This window comes from Vanellus vanellus (assembly GCF_965231255.1).
Source record: "Vanellus vanellus genome assembly, chromosome: 6".
Classification (NCBI taxonomy): Eukaryota; Metazoa; Chordata; class Aves; order Charadriiformes; family Charadriidae; genus Vanellus; species Vanellus vanellus.
The window spans coordinates 52,744,444-52,769,047 of NC_138911.1; the positions used below are offsets into that span (position 1 = coordinate 52,744,444).

Consider the following 24,604-nt stretch of genomic DNA (forward strand, 5'->3'; position numbering starts at 1 on the left):
ACCTAGTCCTTGTGTTTTAAGAAAAAAGCGCTAATTTGTATGTTAGTATAGGCTAAAGTGGATACCCCGATACTCAAAAGAGTTTCTGAAAAGTAAAGGCTGTTAATATTTATTTCCATGATACAAACTGTTAAAAGATGGCAATTCAATTAATGCCATTAACACACAGGGCTAGGTTTTATTAAATACACTTCGCAAAATTATTTCATGCAGTTATAAATTAGGCTGACAAAATAGTATTCTATAAAGTATTTGTCTTAGTTCTGCCTAGCGTTCTTTCCAGAAATATGACACTTATACAAAAGTTAAAATTAAATAATTAAACAACTGATTAATTGATGGATCTCAACATTTTCTTATCATCTAGGAAAATATTTATCCAGTTTATACCATAATTTTATTAATAATCTAGAATAAAATTAATGATTAATACTGATAAAATTTACAGATGACACAAAGTTTGGTAGGATTGTAGTGCTGCAAACTTTGCCATCACCATTAGTGTTCAATTGTAGTATTCCTACCATACTGCAGCATGGAAAATGGGATGCATCTTCTACACAGATGAAATTGAAAATTCTAAAATAATGCATGCTGTTTAGCAGAGACGCACTTTATCATCCTTTGAATGCCCTGGAAATTTCAATGAGATTCTATACACTGAAGAAGTAGTACAGTAATTCAGTCTTAAAGACAGCCTTACACAAAGGGACAGGATGTCCCGTTTGACACTTATTCTAAATGCACTCTTCAGAAAAACCTAGTAAATGTAAATGAAAATAATTTATTTACAACAGCTTCAAACACAGAAACACTAAGACTGATAAAAGAAAACAGAAAACTGCTTACATCTGCCTCCCCTTACCTCAGTTGCAAGCAGCTTCTCTAGTTTACGCAGCTTTCAAGACATCAATGACTATGAAATCATGGGACTGAAGAAAGATTTCTTCTGAAAAAAAATACTACATCTTTAAGTTTGTATTCACAGAAGAGGGTCTTGATTTGGAATATGTACTTCCCCTTTCCCTGAAGAACTATTTAGATTAAAATGTTATTAATCTCCCCTTCAATAAAATTTATTAATCTTCACCTTTTTCAAGAATCCCTCAGACTACCAACTTCCCACCTCTTTGGAACGTTTAATGTAATGTGGTAAGATTCCTTTCATCTCTTGGCAATAAACAACCTGTACTAATGCCTAACTATGCTATAAACGAACTATTAACCTCTTGTGAAGTAGATTTGGTCAACAAAGTTCAAGTCTCATGGTGCAATGATGAACCTTACATGGCCATAAACATATTAAATGACACTCTGTCATTATGGGAATATTGAAATGAAATTAATTCCTTCAGCTCATTGTTGGCTCTAGATTGACTAAAACATGATATTCTATTGCTTCTCAGGTAAGGAGAAGTTTGAGAGGATGATTACCCTTAATCAAGTGTTTATGGACAACACGATAGCTGGAGATGGACCAGTCACTCAGTTTCTTGTTGAAAGGGATCCTTTCAAACAGTGCAAGTTATAATAAAAAGAAATGCAAACTTGTTTACCAGTGCAGGATGAATGCAGGTCATAACAACAAAATGGAGATGCTGTCCTGGAAATCAGTGACTGAAGAGGACTGAGAAGTCATAGAAAGTAATCAAATGAAGATTATCTCCTACTGCGACGCTTTACATGAGGGTGAATATGATGCTTGAATGTATAAGCAGGATAATATCTAAAACAAATACAAGTGATTTTATTTCAGAATACAGTGTTAGGAAAATTATGAAAGAAATACTGTGTGTACTTTCTGGTGCCCACATGTCCAAAATGATACTGAAGAACTTAAAAGAATTGAGAAAATAACTCATTATAAGTAATTATAAGAGTTCTGGAAAACATGCTTTATAACTAGACATTAAAATAGTCTGTTCCAAAAAAGGTTGGAGAGCTGATCCAATCAAATCAAGACCATAAGTACCTCTCTAGGGAAAATATTTTTGATAGTAAATAGCTTTTTAAGCTTACAAGGAAAGACATGATGACAGGCATAAGTTGAAGCCAAAGCTAGAAAACCATACAACTTAAATAAGGCGTTTGTTTTTTTTTTTTCTTTTAAATGAGGTTGGTGAGCTATTGAGGTAACTTATCCAGGGATATGGGAAGTGATAATTCCTTGTTTTACCATCCCTTGGTGTATTCTCTGTATGTTCAGGGGTTTCCTAAACCGCACGTATGTCTGCATGTAATTATTCACGATGTATATTTATTGCGTGGATTTGTCTAACAGCTTTTTGAAATGGTGTGAAGCCCATGGCTTGAACACCTGCTCTGTAATTAAGTACCACCACTTATTTGTTTTGAACGTGCAAGTCATTTGATACTCCCGATAATGTAAGCATGCTTCTCAGTGACTATATGTATCAAACGGTACATAAAAGGGATCCGTTTTTAAAGAACAACCATTCAAGCATTTTCTAACAAAAAAGATTTTTTCAATGACAGTAATTATTATTATAACCTGTGCTATTTGCAAGTAAATGAGTTCATTCAAATAAAATGTACAGACTTAAGTACCTGAGAGAATGTATAATAATCAATTAGCAAAATCTATTTTTTTATATTATGATGTATTCTCAAAGTTTAATTCTGGAAGATCACTTCACGAGTGTTTTAGAAGTTAGTGCTGACAATCTGGCTAAACTGAAGTTAATGGGAGTTTTGCCATTAATTTTCAGGAGGCAAGAATTCCACCTAAAATATCTGCGTTACAGGCATAAATCACATCTTTAATGTTTATATTTACTACGTGTGTCTCTTTGGAAGCTACTGTTGAAAAATGGTCCTCAACTTTACATGGTGTTTGTTCAACACCCTGAAAGCCTCTAAATGACTCTGAATTACCTTCTGAACAACCTTTCAGCAGAGATTAGCAGATATGTTGGGTGATAAATAAATGACAAATAAACTGGTAGGTAGTTAGCTGCTGTAATCTGAAGAAACGCTACATTTATTTAAATGTTATGGATTTTTGGAACCTTCCCAAAAGTAATCTGAAAGCAAGAATGGCCTTGGAGTGTTAAATTTTCATTTTCATCTAGCTGAAGCAAATGATATATTCATCCTTGTGATTATGAAAATACTATGTCACAGCATATTGATCTTTATTTGACAGGTCAGTATTCATTTAACATTCTTAGTAAAATATATATAGGTATTTCAAGGTATGTAGTGCCTCGGGTAGATTGTCTGATCTTTCACTGAAAATTGAGTAATAATCAGCATCACAAGTTACTGACTGTGAGATATAAATTATTCTCTTATACAATTAGGTAATTGAAGACTCGCAAAATCACCTAAGTGTATTTTCATAGGAAACTGGATTAGATAAATGGCACTTTCCTTCTGACAGGAATATTTTAACTGTAATTCTGAGTAACGTAAATGAATAACCTAAAAGACTAATGTTTAATATAAGTTGCCTCTTGAAGTTTCATGTTTATTAATCCACTGAAATGAGTACTTATCAGAAAAGTATCCACATGGAAACAGAGCCGAGCCTTTTATTTTATAAATAGCTGTCTATATTAATCAGTCACTGCAGCTTTTTCCCAACTAACCCCACAACAATTTACATATGATCAGATCTTGTAGTTCCTGAGATAAAAACACAAATACACATATTGGCCATAATATTTCTTCTTTTTGTAAGGAAATACTCTCACGTAAGCACTACTTCTTAAAGGAGGCACACAATTTGAAATATACTGTACCTGATCTACGCATCATTTTTTTTTATTAATCCATCATATCTGTCCAAAACATGCAGAAATGTAGATCAAAGGTTTTAATTCTACCCTGTATTTCTCTAGAAAATTCAGTATCTGTCCTAAGTGGTAAATCAGAGAATTAAATAATCACTTCTGTTACTTAAAAAAAAGAGAGCGGTGAATGCACTGCAGAGCAAGCAGAGACCGCCATTGAATTGGCTTTCAACTCATTAGCTCAGTAGGACAAGACCCAAAAGTGAATAAGAGCCAGGATAAATTAAACTCTGCTCAGATCTCTGATGCCATGGCCACACATCAGATATATGCAAGTGAAGAAAGTGGCTTAAAACTAGCTTAGATTTCTCCACTATGTAAACATCCTTAGAGATCATTAATTATACTATTAAGGATGGACGGTCCTCACTCTGACATTGAAAGAACTGAAGTTAACCCTTGGGAAGGAAGATTTCATTTAATATGTTTCATAAAAGCAGAAGTTTTTGTAGAGATCAGTGAGGAGAAAAATAGCAAATATATCACATAAATGAAATACAGAAAAAGAAATATAACATATGGGATATACCACTGAGAATGAAAACTTCAATGTTCTTTCTCACAGCATTCTACATGAATAGGGGTTCACTTAAAAAAAAAAAAAAAAGAGTATTTCTTTAAAAGTGATAGAAATGGCTGCTTGACTTTCCAAATAATTTATTGCCTAACATATGACTTAAAAACATTAATGACACATTTGAATTTGGGTAAAACTACATTAACAGTTACTGTAACTGAATATAAAAAGACTACTTTCTGCTTACAAAAAACCATGAAGTTGGAAATTTGAGGAATTTTAAATACTTGTTTCCAAACGCTTTTGTTTTCCACTTAACTGAGGTATTATGAGAAACAACAAATTACAGAGGCCCCTATTTTCCCTACGGAATCACGGAGTTTCAGAGTTGGAAGGGACCTCTAGAGATCATCTAGTCCAACTCCCCTGCTAAAGCAGGATGGCCCAGAGCACATTACTCAGGAATGCATCCAGGCGGGTCTTGAAAATCTCCAGAGAAGGGGACTCCACAACCTCCCTGGGCAGCCTGTACCAGTGCTCTGTCACCCTCACCGTAAAGAAGTGTTTCCGTGTATTTGAACAGAACTTCCTATGTTCTAACTCGTGCCTATTGCCCTTCGTCCTGTCACTGGGAACCATTGAAAAGAGCCTGGCTCCATCCTCCTTCAACCCGCCCTTTAGATACTTGTATGCCATAATAAGGTCTCCCCTCAGCCTTCTCCAGGCAAAAGAGTCCCATCTCTCTCAGCCTTTCCGCATAAGGGAGATGCTCCAAGCCCTCAGTCATCTTAGTTGCCCTTCGCTGGACTCGCTCCAGCAGTTCCCTGTCCCTCTTGAACTGGGGAGCCCAAAACTGGACACAGTATTCCAGTTGTGGCCTCACCAGTGCAGAGTAGAGGGGGAGAACGACCTCCCTCGACCTACTGGCCACACTCTTCCATATGCAGCCCAGGATTCCATTGGCCTTTTTGGCAACAAGGGCACATTGCTGGGTCATGGATAATTTACTGTCTACTAGGACCCCCAGATCCTTCTCCTCAGAACTACTTCCCAGCAGGTCCTCCCCTAACCTATACTGGTGCTTTGCATTCTTCCTCCCCACGTGCAGGACCTTGCACTTGGTTTTGTTGAACCTCATTAGGTTCTTCTCTGCCCAGCTCTCCAGCCTGTCCAGGTCACACTGGATGGCAGCATGGCCCTCTGGGGTGTCAGCCACCGCACCCAGTTTGGTATCATCAGTGAACTTGCTGAGGATACACTCTGTCCCCTCATCCAGGTCATTAATTGAACAAGATTGGACCGAGTATTGACCCCTGGGGGACACCACTGGTTACAGGCCTCCAACTAGACTCTGTGCCGCTGATCACAACCCTCTGAGTTCTGTCCCACAGCCAGCTCTCAATCCACCTCACTGTCACCTCATCTAGCCCATACTTCCTCAGCTTCCTAATGAGGATGTTATGGGAGACAGTGTCAAAAGCCTTGCTAAAGTCAAGGTAGATGACATCTACGACTCTCCCCTCATACACAGCTGCAATTTATCAAGTGCCTACATATGGAAGCATAATATGTGGTCTTTTATGCATTGCTATATAACAACCATTTTCTCAGAGCAGATTAAGATATAATGAGATATACCATATGTCTAAGCAACTTATTTCTCTAACAGTCCATGAACTAGAGTGATTTTCTTAATTGTCCATATTTTTTTTTGTCCACACTGAAAGACTTAGTAATATTATATACTAGTCCTCCTGAATTAGAGACAAAAGCATGCCAGGCACACAAGGCATGGTCTTCAAATCATGATTTCTCTGCAATTTACATTTCCCTGGTTTTAGGACAAACCAGGAACAGCAGTGGTTTTCTCCTGTTTATTGTAGTGATACAAAGGAGATTAAGCATTCATACATATTTCTATCATGTCTCCAAAATTTAAATCTAGCGAGTTCCCTGCTATCTAATTATTTAGGTGTATACTGTGAGTAAACAGAATTTGAGCATTTTGTTTAAATTATTTCAGAGAAGTGCTAAGGAGTGCAGTTTCCCGAATTACTGTGCTAAGTTGTATCTGAACAGCTTTTAAGTACTGTGAGCCATTCAGCAGTACTGCCTTGCAACTCTCACAATACATTTATTGTCTTATTAAATATTTTTTACATTTCAAATGCTGTGTCTTACTTAGGACACCAGAGGCCAGCAGGATTGCTGGCTATGAATGGTTTAGGCCTGGAGTCCTTTTTGCAAGTTTTTCTGGCCATAGTTCTTTTATGCTTAAGTTCCTGGCACCATTCAGGTCTAACAGTTTCTGCCTCACCTTCACTCTTCCTACCTGGCTGTGACAATCCAAAGCCCATTTTCTATTAAAATAACTTTTCTCATTGTATTATTTATGGAAATCTAATACGAACATCATGGGGAGACAGCCTACACAGGAAACTCATGGTGATTCATAAGTAGAAGGCACCTAAGAACCCCACTGCCTTTTTCACTAATATCAAATGATGTTAAATTTTCATCTAACTTGTATTTTCAAGGAAGCAGAAGTGATGAAGAAATGCAGTTTACCTTGTGATCTGGGGATCTTCCTTTACCACTCCTCTACTATTTCTGACACTATCTTTCCTCTGCCTCAATCAGAAAATTTGGATTCCATTTCTATGGGAACCATCTTTCCCGTTACAACTTTATCATCCGTTGTATGTGCCACAGTGATAAAATTTTCCAAATTATGTTAGTCTACTGTATGCAAATTCTATTTAACCCTATTACTGACATCCTTTTCTTCCACACTCATTTGCTCTATAGAGCAACTTGTTACAACGTTCTCCCAACCCTCCCTGATGCACTAAGCTTCAAAGCAATATGGGTAAATGATACTTAGCTCTCATCCTGTTGGCTCTTGCTTTACCTTATTCCTCGTAACTTGAACAATGTCAAAAGATCTGTAGGGTAACATGTTGCCTGCCTGCCATGAGCCAGAGCTGACTGCTTTACTGTACTTTTCCTCAGATTAAATGTTAAGAACATGTGGCTCAGAATTTTCTTTTATGTCTTCACTATCTGACTGGGAACTTCAATCCTGTCTTCTTTCTTTGGGAGTTAAAATACAAATAAAATAATTTAAAAACCCTAAAAATAAGGCAATTTACAAATACAGCCCTGTTTAACATGTTTTCCTACTATTTGGTCACAGTTTTATAAATTATTATTGGCTCCAATAGGCAACTAGCATAAGCTAGAAAAATAAGTCATATTAACTGGGAAAAGCTCCCCCTTTTTTTCTCCCATGCAAACTGCTTATAGAAACTTTTCCAAAGTACCAGCCTGTGAAACAAACAGATTCATAAAAATACTCCATATGATTACAATATAATTCCAGAGAGCAAGCACATATATCACTTGAGTATGCATTAAACTATACAATGACCATACAACCTGTGGTTCCACAACAGCTGAAATCTTGTATTTCACAGTTTGAATTGCTCTGAGTAAGAAACTCACTACTTGACAATTATTCAGAAAAATACTACCACCACCAAATAACATGAAAACAATTGCTAGGCCAGAAATTGGTCACGTGTATATAATCTCAACAGTTTAAGAGTAAAGCTTTCACATCCAGAGTTTAAAATTTATTATATCTTTTACATCCAAATTTTATTGCTATTACATTTATTCAATATTTTTAAATAAAGCACCAGGGAATAATTTAAATCAGAGCAAAGACTTTCACTGCATTTAGAACCAAAGCTGTCATACAGATTGAGCAAGTGAGAGTAAAAATTACACTTCATCCAAGGAGTACCTGCTGAGGAAAAAATGACCCACCAATTGGAGATTCAAGGATGACAGCTTCTTCAACAAGCTGCCTCCTCTTCTGATTAACCAGCTTGTTCTTTCTACTCATCCTGCTTGCTTCCTTGTTGATGCGATTCCTGCAGAGCTCCACAGCTGTTTTGGTACTAATGTGTATATTAATTTCACTTCTTTAAAAAACTAAATGTTGAGAAAAAACACTCTAATCTTTAGAAAACATGGAAGAATTATGAAGATACCCCTGGTTTTGCTTCCTGAAACAGGACATGGTAGTGGAGTACCAGCAGTCAGAAGTTTCAGTCAGGTAGGACAGCTTAAGGAAGCATTTAAATTGTCATAGAATTTTATTACTATCAACGTTAGAAGTGCATTTCCCTTTACCTTTGATGCTGTTCAGTTTTTTTAAATTATTTTTAAAAGTGGAGAAGAAACAAATTACTAACTGAGGGGAGAACTGCACCAACAATATCCTACCTTCAGTTGTTTCTTCTCTTTCTGACCATGCTGCCTGACTACTGCTCTCAATAACTGTAATAACTGAAAGTCTTCTTGATGCCCATTTTTCTACCTGAAATATTCCTTATCCATTGATGTATGCTCTCCCTGATTTTCTTCTCTCTGAACAATAGAAATAGTCTTGGACATCCTAGTCCTGCCAAATTTTGTCCCTTCTTTCTTAGCTGGTTCTGTGTTCTGAAATCTTTATCATTCATGTTGATGCCATCGGGCTAGTAGTGGTACTTGGGTAGAATAACTCTTCAGTTTATTTCTCTGAATGCTTCTTAGTGAGCAAACTACCCTAGGCCCTCTTCTCTCAATCACTTCTCCCTTCCTTTTATGCTGACCAGGAGAACTCCACAGAAGAACCTCTGAGCCTCGACCTCTGAGTATGTTTCCTAGCTCATCTTGAATTTTTTGGTGTGCAGCTGTCAACTGTAGCTTGTATTCTCACATCTTCTCACTCTCTTTCACTTAGGAAAAATAATTTACCCTTTAAATATAGATGACTCTTGTTTATGTCGATCTTTTCTACTGCTTGTCCTTAAGCTTCTGCCCCTTAGAAGAGATCTCCTGAAATCTACAAGGATTTCCAGGTTTTATAGGTGAATTAAGAAATCTCTTTCAGAACTCAAGAAAGAACTGCCATTTGGAATCACTACCAACTCTTTGTGTTTCTGGTGGATTTATTTCATTTCTGGTAGTTGGATACATTTGGAATCACTACCAACTCTTTGTGTTTCTGGTGGATTTATTTCATGAGTAGTTGTAGGAAAAACATCATTAAAAAATATTTTCATCCCTGATTTGGAATTAAGTAGAATTTATAATATATGATATGTATTATAATAGTATCTACTCATATATTTATATATTATCCTCCCCCTCTACTCCACTCTGGTGAGACCCCACCTGGAGTACTGCATCCAGCTCTGGAGTCCTCAGCACAAGAAGGACATGAACCTGTTGGAGTGGGTCCAGAGCACGGCCACAAAGATGATCAGAGGGCTGGAGCACCTCTCCTATGAAGACGGGCTGAGAGAGTTGGGTTTGTTCAGCCTGGAGAAGAGAAGGCTCCAGGGAGACCTTATAACAGCCTTCCAGTATCTAAAGGGCGCCTACAGGACAGCTGGGGAAGGACTTTTTACAAGGGCATGTAGCGATAAGAGAGGGGGTAACAGCTTCAAACTGGAAGAGGGTAGATTCAGATTATGTATTAGGAAGAAATTCTTTACTCTGAGGGTGGTGAGACAGTGGAACAGGTTGCCCAGAGAAGTTGTGGATGCCCCATCCCTGGAGGTGTTCAAGGCCGGGTTGGATGGAGCTTTGAGCAACCTGGTCTAGTGGAAGGTGCCCCTGTCCATGGCTGGGGGGTTGGAACTAGATGATGTTTAAGGTGCCCTCCAACCCAAACCATTCTATGATTCCATGATTCTATATACCATATAACATATGATATAATACTTAATAAGTAATAGTTAATGTGTAACATAGCACATAATCATTAAGTAATGATACAATGTTATATAATATTATAATTATTTATAATACACAATTTATGAAGATTTGGAGAATGATGCAATAGTGTGTAATGTGGAAGATATGGTAGTTGGATACAATGGTCTGAATTATGCATTAAGCTGTCCTGTTCAACTAAAATCACGTTTTACAGAGTCAAAACTAGAAGTCAAGGAAAAAGAAATGCAGATTATATTCCCAATGGGAAGTTTATCATAGAAAGATGATCATAAAGAGCTCTGGAATCTTAGTGGAAAAGCAACCCAGCATGCGCTTTTAAGGAGCAGTTGAGACATAAAGATTGAACCCATTTTTAGTTACACAAATAAAGGAGAAGTGTTATTTATGCTGCAGATGCTCAATGCCATGGATAACACCAATACTGGAATACTGTATTCAACCCTGCTCTCTGTTTTTTGAAAAGAATACTTAAAACATTAGATGATGCAGAAACCTAACCTGCCAAAAAATCATTTGGAAACAGAAATTGCCCTAAGGAATTCAGTTCCTCCATTTCCATCAGACACTTTTGACATGACCATAGTGTACCTCCACAGAGATGATACTTAATATCAAAGGACTAGTGAACAAGAATCAGTAACAAAGGCTAAGAAGAGACAAAATGATGAATAAATATTTAGGAAAAAATGAGGCAAAATATATAGCCTGTAATATACAAATATTCAAGCTAGTATCTTTAAAAAAAATTAATCACTATACTTAGTCAAAAGTTCAGATAATCCCTTACGTCTTCCCATTTTGCTAAGTGTAACTGCTTTAAACCCATCATCCTTGCTGAGGACTAGACAGCTATCTTTAGAGCTACTAATTCTGCTTTTAATTACTCGGTAAAAGCACTGAAGCTGACTCAGAGATTGACTATTTTCTCCATAGAACTAACTCATCAGATGAGGAAAAAAGGAGTTTAAAAATCAAGTGTTTAGATATATCTAGTATATTTAATATTTTAATCCTTTTTTTATCTCCTCTGAATAGATTTATTTGGAAACATGAAATACCTTAATTCATGACTAACATATTTAACTATTTTTGTCATTAATATTCATTTTCTGCTGTTAGCTGAAAGCCCCAGTCAGGCTTGAGGTCTCATTTAACAAGGAACTATAAAATACAGAAGACAAAACCTGGAAAAATGAGCTTATACCTAAAAAAGAAGACATGAAAAAACTAATTGAAGCAGATGAGTGCTAGTTCATCCAACAGCTGTCAAAATTGAAACTTAGGTTAAAACTGCCTTAAACTCCAGGTGGCAAACAGTCACCCTGCTTTCCAGAGCTGCCGAATCTTTGAGACAGCTCATTAGACATTGCTTTGATTAGCCAAGAATCTCCTGTGTGACAATTGTTTACCCTCACTCACCCAGGTTTGGTAGAAGCAGAGGAGGGCATGTACCAACCTAAAGCTCCAGTTTGAGCAGATGGTCACCTGCAGTCTCCCCGTCTTCCCTGGAGAAGTGCAGATAGTTAAACATTATCAAGCAACTAAATTCAGTGTAACTAGATGGTGTCCAATTTTTGCCTTCTTCATATCTTAACATTTTTTATTCTAATACTGAAAAAGAAGAATACTATTCTCTAGCTAACTTGCAGATTGCAGGAAAAAACACACACACACATATATATTTCATGGCTTTTCTTACTATTTCTTACTATGCAGCTTTAGCTGCACTCTCAGATCTAGCAAGCTAGGTAGGATCAGATCTGAAAAGTTTCAAATAAAATGCATGTGTTGGAAAAGACTAGAGTAATGTTCGTGGTCCCATACTTATTGCTCAAAGTCATTCTTGAAACAATGTTCTAGCATGGACATATCCGTGATACAGGATGCTATCTTTCTAAAAGGATGAAAAGTTGATCATGGTCACATGAATAGGCTGAGAGGTGGTGAGTTGAGCTCTCCTATTTGTCCAAAGCTGCAAACCCATGATGCAAACTTTGAAAGAAGTGGCAAATGTCCTCCTCGATAAACGATGCAATTTTCTCACACTCTTAAATGTTTATCTTTCATGAACAGCCTGTTTGTTTCTCATGCTTTCAAATGCACACTGCTCATCTCTATGCAGCTGCCCTGTTGCATCAAAGTTTATGCTTTGAGCTTCACAAGTTAAGACAGAACCTTAACATGGTAGCACTACGCACACTCATCTGAATCCAACGTCACAATCAAAAGATATTCGTGCTAGAATTGATTATTATAGTCTTGTTGCTTACACTTTCAACTGGATACTACCAATCACCTGTCATGACTGAATTTATTGCAGGACATGGGATAGAAACAGCATTACTCTCTCTGTCAGACAATCCACACTATGAGCACCATAGTCATCCCTGCTCCTTTTTTTTCAACCTCTCTACAGCATTTGACATAGCTAATGAACTATGAGCTGTATGTAAAAGAGGCTGACTATTTTGAAACAGTTTATTTCAAGAGAGCCATAACCAGAGAGGAGCAGTAGAAAAATGTACCTCACTGTTCCTTTTTTCTTCAACCTTATTTAAAATACAGACGCGGAGACTGAAAGAACTGGAAAGGTGTCATGAACTCCAATGAAAACACTATGTAGGCATTACAAAATTCCACCCTTTTATCATATTGTATTGCTTACAGTAACACAATGTAACCAAACTGCCCCAGTACTTGAGCTCAGGAATAAAAAGCAGAAGGTGGAAGCAGAAACTGAGAAAAAGATAAGTTACACTTGGTGGCAGGAAGCAACACTTTCAGGAGCTCGTGGCACAGTGAAGTACCTACTGGCTGATGTTACACAACCACATTTAGGCAAGTCAGTCTATAATTTAGAACTGATCCTGGACTTGTCTCTCTGACAATAACTCTAAAACAGGTACAAGAATTCATCCTGTCTTTACTCTTGATGATTTGGCCTCTGTTACACATTCTTTTGTCACCTTTCAACTGGACTAAAGCAATGCAATAGCCTGGGCACGAAGCCATTAGCCCTTAGGAAACTCAAAATAGCACAGAACACAGCAGCTCATTTCCACTGCAACCCAGGGTACTATGAGCACATCAAATCTGCTTTCATCTTACACTAGCTCCTGTAAAATACTGAGCCAAGTTTTATGTCTTTGTCATTATCTTTAAGGTGTCCAATAGTCCAGGAACAGAATACCTAAAGGATCAACTGAGAACCTGCAGCTCTGTCCCATTAAGGACAAAGCTTATTTTGTGCTGTAGATAGAGCTTTGACAGAGAATAGTCTAAAGCAGTTGAACAAATGCTCATAACATCTAAAGCATCATCACTTGCTATTGGGTACAAGGTGTACTCTTTGGATCTCAATCTCAATAACTAGTTCTTTTGTAATAATAATACAGCAGTTTGAAATAAATTCACAAAAATCTAAAAAGTTTTTGTTTGCTGTAATAGGAGGCAATGAAAGAAAATAGAATCACACTTAAGTGTTACCCCTGTTTGTTCTGGAAATGACTCAGCTACAAAGAAAATAAAGTACGTATAAATACCTCAGTAGAAGAGCATTCACTGTTTCTTCCAAATGTAGCGGCACTGCACATCTTACATGAACCAGGATATTCCACGTCAGTGGCAATTAATCTAATTTCTAAAAAAAATACATCGGAGCAACATGTTTTAGAAACCTACAGGAAAATATTAAGAGTCAATATAAAAATTTCTAAAACTCTTAAAAAGTTTGAGGACCAAAGTGTAATTTATTTTCAGTGAGACAGAATTGTAAATGCCTAACAGACCCAGAAAGTAATGTATGTTAGGCACTTTTAGTAATTCCATTTAAATTTTATTAGACAGTAATATATTTAAGATGATATAAAAACCTGAATTTCTCATGCTGTATCTCATGTGCAAAGATTAATTTAAAAAAGAACTGAAAACCCAGAAACACTCTATTCAGCAAAGGGCAAATATAAATGAAAATTTCGTCAGGGACATACTAATTTTAGTGTCTGTACAAATTATCAACATGGATGCCATATAATATTAACTCAAATATTGGTTTTATCAACAAAAACTCTTCTTAATCAATTCACCTTAGAAATACTAACAATCATATAATCATTGTGCAATAAAAGCTTTTGAAAACTAATGATTATTCAAGCGAAAGGTCCTGCCTCCCATTAAGCCTTCTCCGGGGCATCACATTCCCATTCTCTACACCTAATTCAGGTACAGAAATATTTCTTAAATTCTTAATTGTATTAATTGGTATCAATGTAAATAAAAAAGTTTGAAATCTTACCTCTAGCATGTCCATTCCTGTTAGTGAGATTTATACTCTAAATGTCACTCAAGGCTTCAAGGGGACATTTACAAGGAACTATAAATATATTAACATTGATGGAAAGAAGTCCATCTGTCTTAAACACTGCGATACTAAAATGGAGATCTAATAATTTCTATTTCAAATATATAATCACTTCAACTGAGCTATCCAGTACCATCTTGAAGTTGATTATAAGATGAAAGAAATGGGACAGAGATGATAATCATTTAATCCCTTAAGAACAGCTATTCTGAAGAGCTTTTCACTTTGTCCTCAACAGTATTCTAGTACATTATGATCCAGCTAGAAAAGAAATATAATGACGAGGAAAATTATGTTTCCAGTATCAGAGAAATTTCATAGTAACAGGAAGTCCTACAAAAGACACAATACAGGAAAACTGACCACTTGAACAGATGGTGTCATAGATGAGTGCGCCAATGCAGTCTTTGACAGTGACGAGCTCATATCACCAGACGTGGTGAGGATTTATAACTTCAGAACTAACGTAGCAGAAATTAATACATATTTGCCAATCCTGGATGCTGAGGATATACATAGGGCTGTATAGGATGACAGACAGCATGGTTCTGACTCTACATTCACGGATATATTCAAATGAAATCCTCGTCGGGATTCCCAAACTGAAGCTGCAGACATATGACACATGAACATGCAAGCAGCTTCGACTTGGACTGCGGAGAAAGAAAACCAGATTGCTCAAGAGGGAGGAGTTTCAAGGACCCCTTGAGGACGTTTGACTAAGTACAACCTACCTGTCAACTCACTGGAGTTCTTTGCTGCTAACAGACTCACTGGAGTTCCTTGCTGCTAACAGACTGCGACGGAGCCCAAGAGAAAGGCATATTTGAGACACCCTGAGGAACAGGATATGCAGGAACTGTTAGTGTTGATCCCATGGAACATAAACACCACCTTCCTTCAGGGTAAGCAGCAGAACACCCCTTCAGAAATAACTCACTATAGATAGTTTCCTTTCTACAATGTATTTAAAAGAGCATGAAAATGAATTTATAACCTTCCTATCAGGTAATTTTTGCTGAGACCGCTTTTATATTTTCAATTTCAATTTTGAAATACTTTGGAGAAACGTGTCTATTACTGTGAAATGTTTTAACCAGATACTCCTTAGTGGCTGAGTAAACACAGAACTAACATTGTGTTGCGATGTAAGTCTAACTTGCACGCAGTCTAAAAGACTAGTTTGAAGAAGAAAACTAGTAAAAATACCACTAAAGTAACTAGCACAGCAACATTTGATTAAACTTGATTTGTAAGATCTGTTTTGGACACAGGTTACCAAATATTTGTGACTGATTTGATTTCTTTTTAGGTATGATTTCTTTTGTATGTGGTCTAGGGAGGACTGCATTCAACATAATGTTAACCTTTTCAAATCACAACACAATTTCCTTAAAGAACAAAATAAAACAAAACCAATGGAAAATAGGTAATAACATCAGTTATTGTGCTACATAAAGGGAACAGTATACACCATAGACCTCTGGTTCTTAATATTGCCATGTGTTAACAGCAGCTGGAATTAGTACACACCCCGACTTACTGAAGCACAGACATACAGTTATAATAAATGTCTATCAATACTTCACTTGGTAGACCTATCACACTGCATCTTCTACCCTCAGATTTACACAATTGATTTCTTAAACTATGCGTTAACTGTAACACTATTTCAAAGATTCTGTTTTTGAGGTCAGCTTCAGAAACCAACTTTTCCATAATATTTTACAGAAAAAGGAAGAATGTGACCATTTTGTTACATGCACTACTGGAAAAAGTAAAATGTCAACAAGACCCCTTTTTAAAACACTGACATTTGTATAAGATTTTGTAATTTGCATGTATTCAGCTTTTAATAAGAATGTTTTCTTATTAAAAGAGTGAAAAATGAGTATCTCTCAGTTCATTTTACTTGCATCAGAAAGTCTCCTTGTGATCACCTATTGATACTACTAATTAACCACAATGGACTATTTGGTCTTCTGTGCACTTTAAGAAATATAGGCTCTATGGTTTCTGTGACTAGCATTACATGAAACATAAATCCCTCATGAGACAAATAAGAATTACTGAAGCATGCAGTCAACCCTATACCTTTGATTATTACATTCTGCCTACCTAAACAAATCTCTGTAATTGCATACGGTAGGCCTTACGTATTGATTCCAACTTGATTCTTGCATTGCCATACATTTCTGCCACATTTCTCCTCAGGAGTGCCTTTATTCCAGTGATAGATTAATGAGTTTGCACATGAGATTGCGAAATGTGAAGTGATGCAAAAATCCAAGTTTCTAAGAGTATTTGTTTTCTACTCTGTAAATCATAAATTTTCTTCCAGTACTAATGGGCCAGATTATATTATTTGTTTTTAGGCATAAATCTCAAAGAACATCAGTTGGGAGGTAATACTAAATTCAGGAATTTACACATTTCACTGATGCTATCTGGACTCTGGTAAGTGTACATCACATGACAGACACCTTAAAATAAATACTTCAAAGATTTGATATTTTAGTGTTCTGTTTTTTTCCCATTTTTTTCTTATGCATGATCGTCTAAATTTGAGAACACAGCAAATAATTTTTCTAGATATTAAGAGAGGGCTTGGGAAATTATTTTAGGAAACTATTTTAAAATCAAATGAACCTGAAAATTGTTACAATGAATCTGAAGCCACTTTTGTGCTTCATTTTTTCTATTTACTAAAAATTAATGGGAAAACATTGTATAAGAGGTAAAAAAAGCATTAACTGTCTGTCAAATTTTTTTCACTTTGAGGTTTTCAGATATTTATGACTTCCGATTAATTCTTCTCATTTCTCTCTGTGTTTAGCAACTGGATTCACCATCTGTTTCAGTATAGAGCATCACATAAGGGTAGCATAGAGCTGGATAAGATAAACTGCTTCAAAAGCTGCCTTGATGAAAACAGATGGAATCATACAAATAGGATTTTTATATGTGCAGTTGCAGAAGTTATACCTTTTTTTTTCTATAAAAGGGAATTTTTAGTATTTATTTAAAGAGAAACAGGCCAGCTATCTAGACTATTTCAGTAAAAGATATGTTACTATGTACTTTAAACATTGAACTAAACTATCATTCAATCTGCATACTTCATTAGGTGTGCTCCTATATAGCAGTATGGTATTCAACAAGAAGTAAAGATATGCATCAAAGCATAAAATATAAATACATACTAAAAGCAGGTTTAAGAAGAAAGCAGTAGAAGTAAATAAATCTTTTCAGATTTACAGAAATCATAAATTCAGAAGAAATCCTAGACATTTACTAAATTTACTAAATATGTTTTATAGAATCCATTATTCTACACTGGCCAAACCATATTTTCATTAAGCTGCCTTCATTTATATTAAAAAAAGACTCCATACACGTACTAAAGAAGAATAACCTGGTTCTACCAATATTATATTAAAGTTATTTCAAGATGCACAATACCAGCATACGCTACGCCTCAGAAAGAGAAACAACACATTTCTATTCAAAATTCTTAAAGGAAAAGAAGGCTATTTAGCGGTCTATGGAGCTAGAGTATTCAATTTCTGCAGATCCCCACTACTGGGAGTTGCATGCTTTCACTGTTGAAAGCAGAGGTCTGTGAACAAGGTGTATGCTACATCACGAATACAATACTCGATACGGAGTTTCATTAAAAGCTATGTTCCTTGCTGTCCTAGGGGACGTCCACAGATGAATTAACTTAAAAAAAAAGCCCTAAAGAAGTGAAAAAATCAGAGAATTTACACTTAAATTCTTCTGCCCACTGGTCAAATTCCTTTTTCTTTCGGGAATCAGTTCTATAGTTTTCTCTTCTCTATTGAGATATGACTGCAATAGATAAGAGAGGTAGCGGGAAAGAGTAAAAGTAACAAGATGATGTTTTCAAAACAAGAACCTGATTAGACTCAGAGAGTATAATTTTTCAATGGCACATCACATTTTTTCAAAGTTTATACATTCCTACAGCAATCTATAGAAGGCCACTTCACGTTTTATGGATAAATGTTCTGGTACAACTGCACCCTCTAACACCATAAGAGGATTTAATGCAAAATCTAATCTATTTGCGTAGCATCTGAAATGAACTAGCTTTCCCTTTAACCTTATGTTTTCACACTAGAAATAAAGAATATAAACACAAAAATTGCCAGATCAAATAATTGGTTTTACCTTGTACCCAGCCTTTGACAGTTACCAATAGGAGATACTTCAAGAAAAAATACCAGTACGTGCTAAAAGTCCTGAGTATTGAAATAGCCATTCACAGAAAAATGTTATTCCCAGTGCTCATTGACATGTGGCTGCCTTATACTCTAAGTGTTTGTATTTTCTCACCAAAATAAAAATCTACTTAATATAACTATCTGTATTTTTACTCCTCATTGGAGTAAAAGGCTTAAGCCTTTTCTGAATACTGCTGAACATTAGGATTTCTATAACGTTCTGTGTTCATGTAAGCCTCATTGCATTTTTTTCACATGGTATTTGTATTTTTATTACAATAGAAGACAAGTATTAGTTCGGAGTTCCTTGTCTTTTTTAGCATCCCCTTTTTTGTTTTTCAGTCACACATGTTCTTATCCATCTCTTATCCAAGCTAACTGAACTGATCTATAACATTTTTTGCCCATTTCTGGATTTTTTTCCCATCAAAAACAAAGCCCTTCTGAGTCAGAAGGTAGAATTTATGTGGTCTAACTTGTCATCAAAAAGTTCTGTCTTGTTGAAGCTAGTTATCTTGGTTTCGTCTAGCCACTGGAGAGAGGGAGAGGCACTTCCTGAGATGAAGGCATCCTGTCCTAGCACAGGCATCTAAAATAGGTGAGATGAATCATCCCCTGTAAATAATCCTTAAAAGATGAGAGATGAGACTATCAGTTTCTACTGAATCACATGGATCAACCAAAGGAAAGGAATAATAGCAGTTTACACAGGTATACTATAAATATTCCAATATTGCTTTTTTTCTTGTTCCTTTTACTGCCAACACTATCCCCATATATTTTTCATATTGCTGAATACAAGCAGAGACACTCATTGACATGGCTATGACTGTACGCAGGTCATTTCCTTGAATAGTTGCTGAGTTAACTGAGAACGCACATGACTATTGCAAACCATTCCTTTGGCTATATATAACCTTACTTCTTTAGGTAATGGTGTTCATCTCCTATTGCACTATCAATTTACTTTGCATTGAAATTTCCATTAGATATATTGATAAACTCACACAGTTTCAACCAACATAAATCTGACGTTATTTATTAACCAGTAAATTCGTTATTCACACCCTTTTAGTTAGTAACTGTATAAAAAAATGTAGGATTTAATCAGATGCCATCCCACTATTCAAGTCTCATGTTTAGAGTTTATTTTATGCATGTACATTTCTGTTTTTTAGACATAGACATAGTCCTAATCCTGAAAGAGCCCAAAGTTCTGATCGGCATGGAAGCTTGCATGGAACAAAAGTAAAACGTCCACAGAGGATCTGTAATGTCTTTGTGGAAAGAAACATGTTTTTCCCCATCCTAAACTCACTTTCTGAAAGTAAGCATGCTTTTTCTTCTACTTCCACACCTGGCAAGCTAGGTAAAAACCAATTTAGATTAAATACATAAAAGCACTTAGGTACACTGGATCCCCTATACCTGTAAGTCCTGAGGAAAGTAATGAGACCCCATTATTCAGCAGTGTAAATTATGTAAAAAGATCCAGTGAAAAAGGAAGACAGTCAACCTGCAATGGTGAGTGTTACAGAAGATTTAGTAAATCTTCTACCACATGATACTATTAATTTACACATAAGTTTACTGATAATTACCTTTATTTATTAGAATTCAGTTTTCTCAATGACAAAAAATCTCTGTGATCAGATGCAACTGTTTATTTCATACTGAAATACTGCAAACCGTCAACAGCTCTATAAGCAAAATAGAAAACAAATGAAAGCAGAGTAGTAAAGTAATGTCTATGTCACTAACTAGATATAAATACTATATTCTTTCCCATGAAGGCTTGTAGTTACTCTGTAAATAAGTTACATTTCTGTTTCTCCAAGTATATCATACACAATTGGAAAGGCACTGCATAAACAGTGGAATGTGTCATTCCACTTAAAAAACGATATATGAATTTAATAACCAACCATAGACAGAATCATAAAGAAGAAATATGGCTGGCAGACAGATGGTCTAGTCTAGAACAGGAGGCCTGTGTTCAGTTACTGGTGCTTCTATTTGTTCCATGCGTGACACCAGCCGAGCCATTTCATCTGCTCTATGCTTCAACTTTCCCATTTACAACATGGAGAGAATGCAACCCTTCACTCCCCACAAACCTCTCATTATGCCCTTTAAAAGTGACTGTAAGATACTCAGATCCTTGTATGAGGACATACAAGTTCCCAAGATATTTACTGCATTCATCACTAAGGTAAGTCATCATTTTATTATGATATCCAACACAAAAAGACCTTTATTCCCCATTCTGTTCAACATACAGCTAAAGTCACAGCTGCTTAGCAGCTTAACCATGAGCCAACTACAGTTAAGGGGTTGATTTCCTCTTTTCATTCCTACCCGCACTTTTTCTCCGTTTTCATTCTTTTTTGCTTTTTTTCATTGCAGCTCATTGAAAAAGAGTTGAAGTAAGGAATTAGTATTTTGGTCCTGAAGACAACAAGACTAGGTCAACTTTCTCTCTTCTGGTAAAAGCTTTAAAGCTTCTTCCCTTGCATTGAGGAAACTCAGCTTTGTAGTTCATGATGGATTTAGCAGCTGAAAAGTCATTACTGGAACTTGGGAAGCACTACCTCCAGCACCTTTTACTAATACAAGTCTTTAATATGAACACTAAACCATTAAATTCAGTTAAGTATAAGAAAAAACTTTATTGCTGGGTAGGAAACACCAGACTGATGGTCTTAAACAGCTTATCTGAGCACATGGCTTGCTACAGCAAAGACTAATAGATTGGAATTGCAGTGAATATCTTCATTAGTTCATGAAGGCAAGCATCACTGTAGAATAGCCCACGTGGTATAAGACAGAACGCAATCTTTTCTTTATTTGCTTCAGCAAAAAAAATAAAAAATGTGTGGTTTTGCCTATTTCTGTCTCACCCAGTAATACCAAGGATTCTAAAAGGATATAAATTTCAGTTTGAAAGGTGACTTGGCAGCTTGAAGAAAAAGTTCCCCTAATTCACCCTTGAAGTGGAACAAATATTACTAAGTTAAAGTACTTCTCCTACTAATACTAATACTAACACTAATACTATTTATGTACCCTTTTCCTTTTCAGAGGTGTTTTAGCCAGGTTTAGTCTCATCCAGGCTATTGTGGTTTGGCCTGGGCTGGCTACTAAACAAGTCACAGCTGTTCTCTTTACCTCTCTCCCTTCAGAGGAGAGAAGGGAGAATGAGAGAAAGAGAACTTACAGGTTGAAAAAGAAACTAAACTGCTTCAATGAAATATTAATAATAAAAAGAAAATATAATATTAATAACTATGAACTATATACAGTATATACAAAACCAGTATCAGGCTCCCAGGATGGCTATTACATGATCAGCAGGTGCTGGGAAAGTCCCAGACTGGACTCAGCAACAGACAATAACTGGATTCTCAGTCTGGATTCAGGAATGCAATGATCACAATCAAAGGCAAGCAAACAGACAGAGACCTCCTCTAACACCAACCACTGAAGACAGACACTGAACCCTTTGATCCCTCAATTTTTATAGTCAGCATGAGGCAGATGACATGGAATACCCATCACCTGTCCCATCTGCTCCTCCACACAAGTCTGAGCCCTCTACGCTCTTCTGCCTCTGACCCTCCAAGGGGACACATAGCAAAGTAAGTTGACCTTGGTTGTTATATCAATAAGCAGAAGCAAGGGCCTCTGCGTACCTTCCCTTGGTATTCACTCTAAACACCAGGCCTTGTCTCTGCTAGAAGCTGACACTGAAAAACATGTCGTTACTTTCAAAGAGTGCAGTTAGTTAGAAGAGGCTTAACTGCAACGTAAAATTACTGAACCGAAAATGGGTTCTGTTTTACCTGTAACCAGGACAACTTAGGAGCTGCTGAGGTCACTTGGCTTGTTCAGCTTGGAGAAGAGAAGGCTGAGGGGTGACCTCATGGCGGTCTACCACTTCCTCAAGGAGGGCAGTAGAGGGGGAGGTGCTGATCTCTTCTCTCTGGGGACCAGCGGTAGGACACGAGGAAATGGAATGAAGCTGCATCAGGGGAAGTTCAGCTTGGACATTAGGAAAAGGTTCTTCACTAAGAGGGTGGTCAGTCGTTGGACCAGGCTGCTCTTGGAAGTAGTGGTCATGGCACCAAGCCTGTCAGAGTTCTAGGAGAGTCTGGACAATGCTCCTTGTCATAAGATCTAATTTTAGGTAGTCCTACGAGGAGCAACTGCACTCGGTGATCCATGTGGGTCACTTCTAACCTGATATATGCTATGATTCTATGATTGAGGGCCGTACAAGGCTAGGAAGTTTTGTGGAAACCCAAGCCTCAGGGAGGCAGAAGGCTTCCCAAAAAGGCAGGTCTGGTTGGCAGAGCAGGGGAGCAGGGAATGAATTCTTTATTTCGCTGTGCTTAGGTATGTAGCTCTTGCTTTAGCTACTTAAACTGTCTTAGCTGAACCCACAAGTTTTCCCACTTGTAGCCTTCAGATTCTCTCCACCATCCCACTGAGGGCTCTGTGATGCCAAGCTGCCTACGGGGATTAACCCACAACACCTGGGAAGCCAAACCCCAGTCAATCAGGAAGCCAGAACCCCCTGCACCAGCTCTACTGCAAAACGCTCCCGGACTCTGGGGCAAGCGAGCAGCCGCCACCCTGTGCCCGCCTTCCCCAACCAAGCGATGCATGGCCACTCACGGACACAGCCTTTGTTCAAACAAGTGATCTATTGACATCTTTGTACAGGGGAAAGCTCCCAGAGGGAAGGGACTTTCTCCAAGAGGGTGGGAAGGAGGCAGCTGTCCAGGCGGTAACGGGAGGCTCTGTTGTTGCAAGGCTCCTTGCAGCGGTCTCTTCAGCTGCATCGGGTCCCGCTCTGCAGAGCGTGCTTTTGCTGTGGAGGAAAGGTGCGGCAACAGTTCCCACTGCCGACTGAGCAGTATGTTCTCCATGTCCAGCGGGCTCAGCTCCGTGGCACCAGCTCCCCGGGCAGTGTCTTCAGGCCTGCCCCTGGGCCGGGAGAACGGCCCCTCTGCCACAGCGCAGCTCTCTGGCCACGTCCTGCTGCGTGGAACACTGGCTGCTGCCTAATCGGTGCTCAGGAAGGTGTAAGAGTCACCGTGCTGCACCCCAAACATCACCTGAATCAGGACGGTACTGTTGGAAGCGTCCGTCAGCCGCAGCTTGCAGGAGCTCCTGGCGGGCAGCACTGTCAGACGGCAGTGTCTCGACTGAGGCCAAACCACCCAGGCGTCTTTTACCAAGTTCTGGAACCAGCGGGTGGTTTTCTCTATGTCGAGGTAGGGGCCGGTGCAGAGGGTGCCTAGGAGGCTGGGACCCTGATTTCTTTGCATCTCCTTGGGGTGGTGGAGGAAGCATGGCGTGTTCTTCGCCAGCCGCTCGCTCGGGCAGGTGCATTCCAGCTCCACGCGGAGGCAGGAGTACTCTGCCGGCATCTCTCCCGCGGCGCCCAGCTCCAGGTGGAAGGCATGGCCACGGGGGGGCTTCAGGGGCACAAGCAGGCGGTAGACAGCATCAACCTCCTGGGCAACCCCACCGCCTAAAGCGCTGCCCACACCGATGACAGACTTCAGTGTTGGCATCAAACTGTTCTGGCAGCGTTTTCGGCAGATACAGAGAAGTTCATCCACCAGGTCCTCCACCATTGTGAACCCTTCTGACAGGTCCAGGAGGCGCTTGGCCGATATTCTGCCCACATCCCATGCCAGACTGGGTTTTTCTTCGTGCTCCTCTGTATCCACCTGGTTTCCAGTGTCCTCCTCGCTGCTGCTGGCAGGCTGATGGCTCCTTTTCCTCAGCCACCAGCAGAGCCCAAAGAGCACGATGACGGCTCCAGCAACAGCCCAGAACTGCCACTGCTGCAAGCCAG

At 38.0% G+C, this 24,604-nt stretch overlaps 1 protein-coding gene across 1 annotated transcript in view; it reads right to left on the reverse strand.

Moving 5' to 3' along the window:
- Window positions 1–24,604, reverse strand: part of EFCAB11 (EF-hand calcium binding domain 11) — a gene marked incomplete at both ends in the record, with an annotated part of 102,277 nt that overhangs the window by 569 nt on the left and 77,104 nt on the right.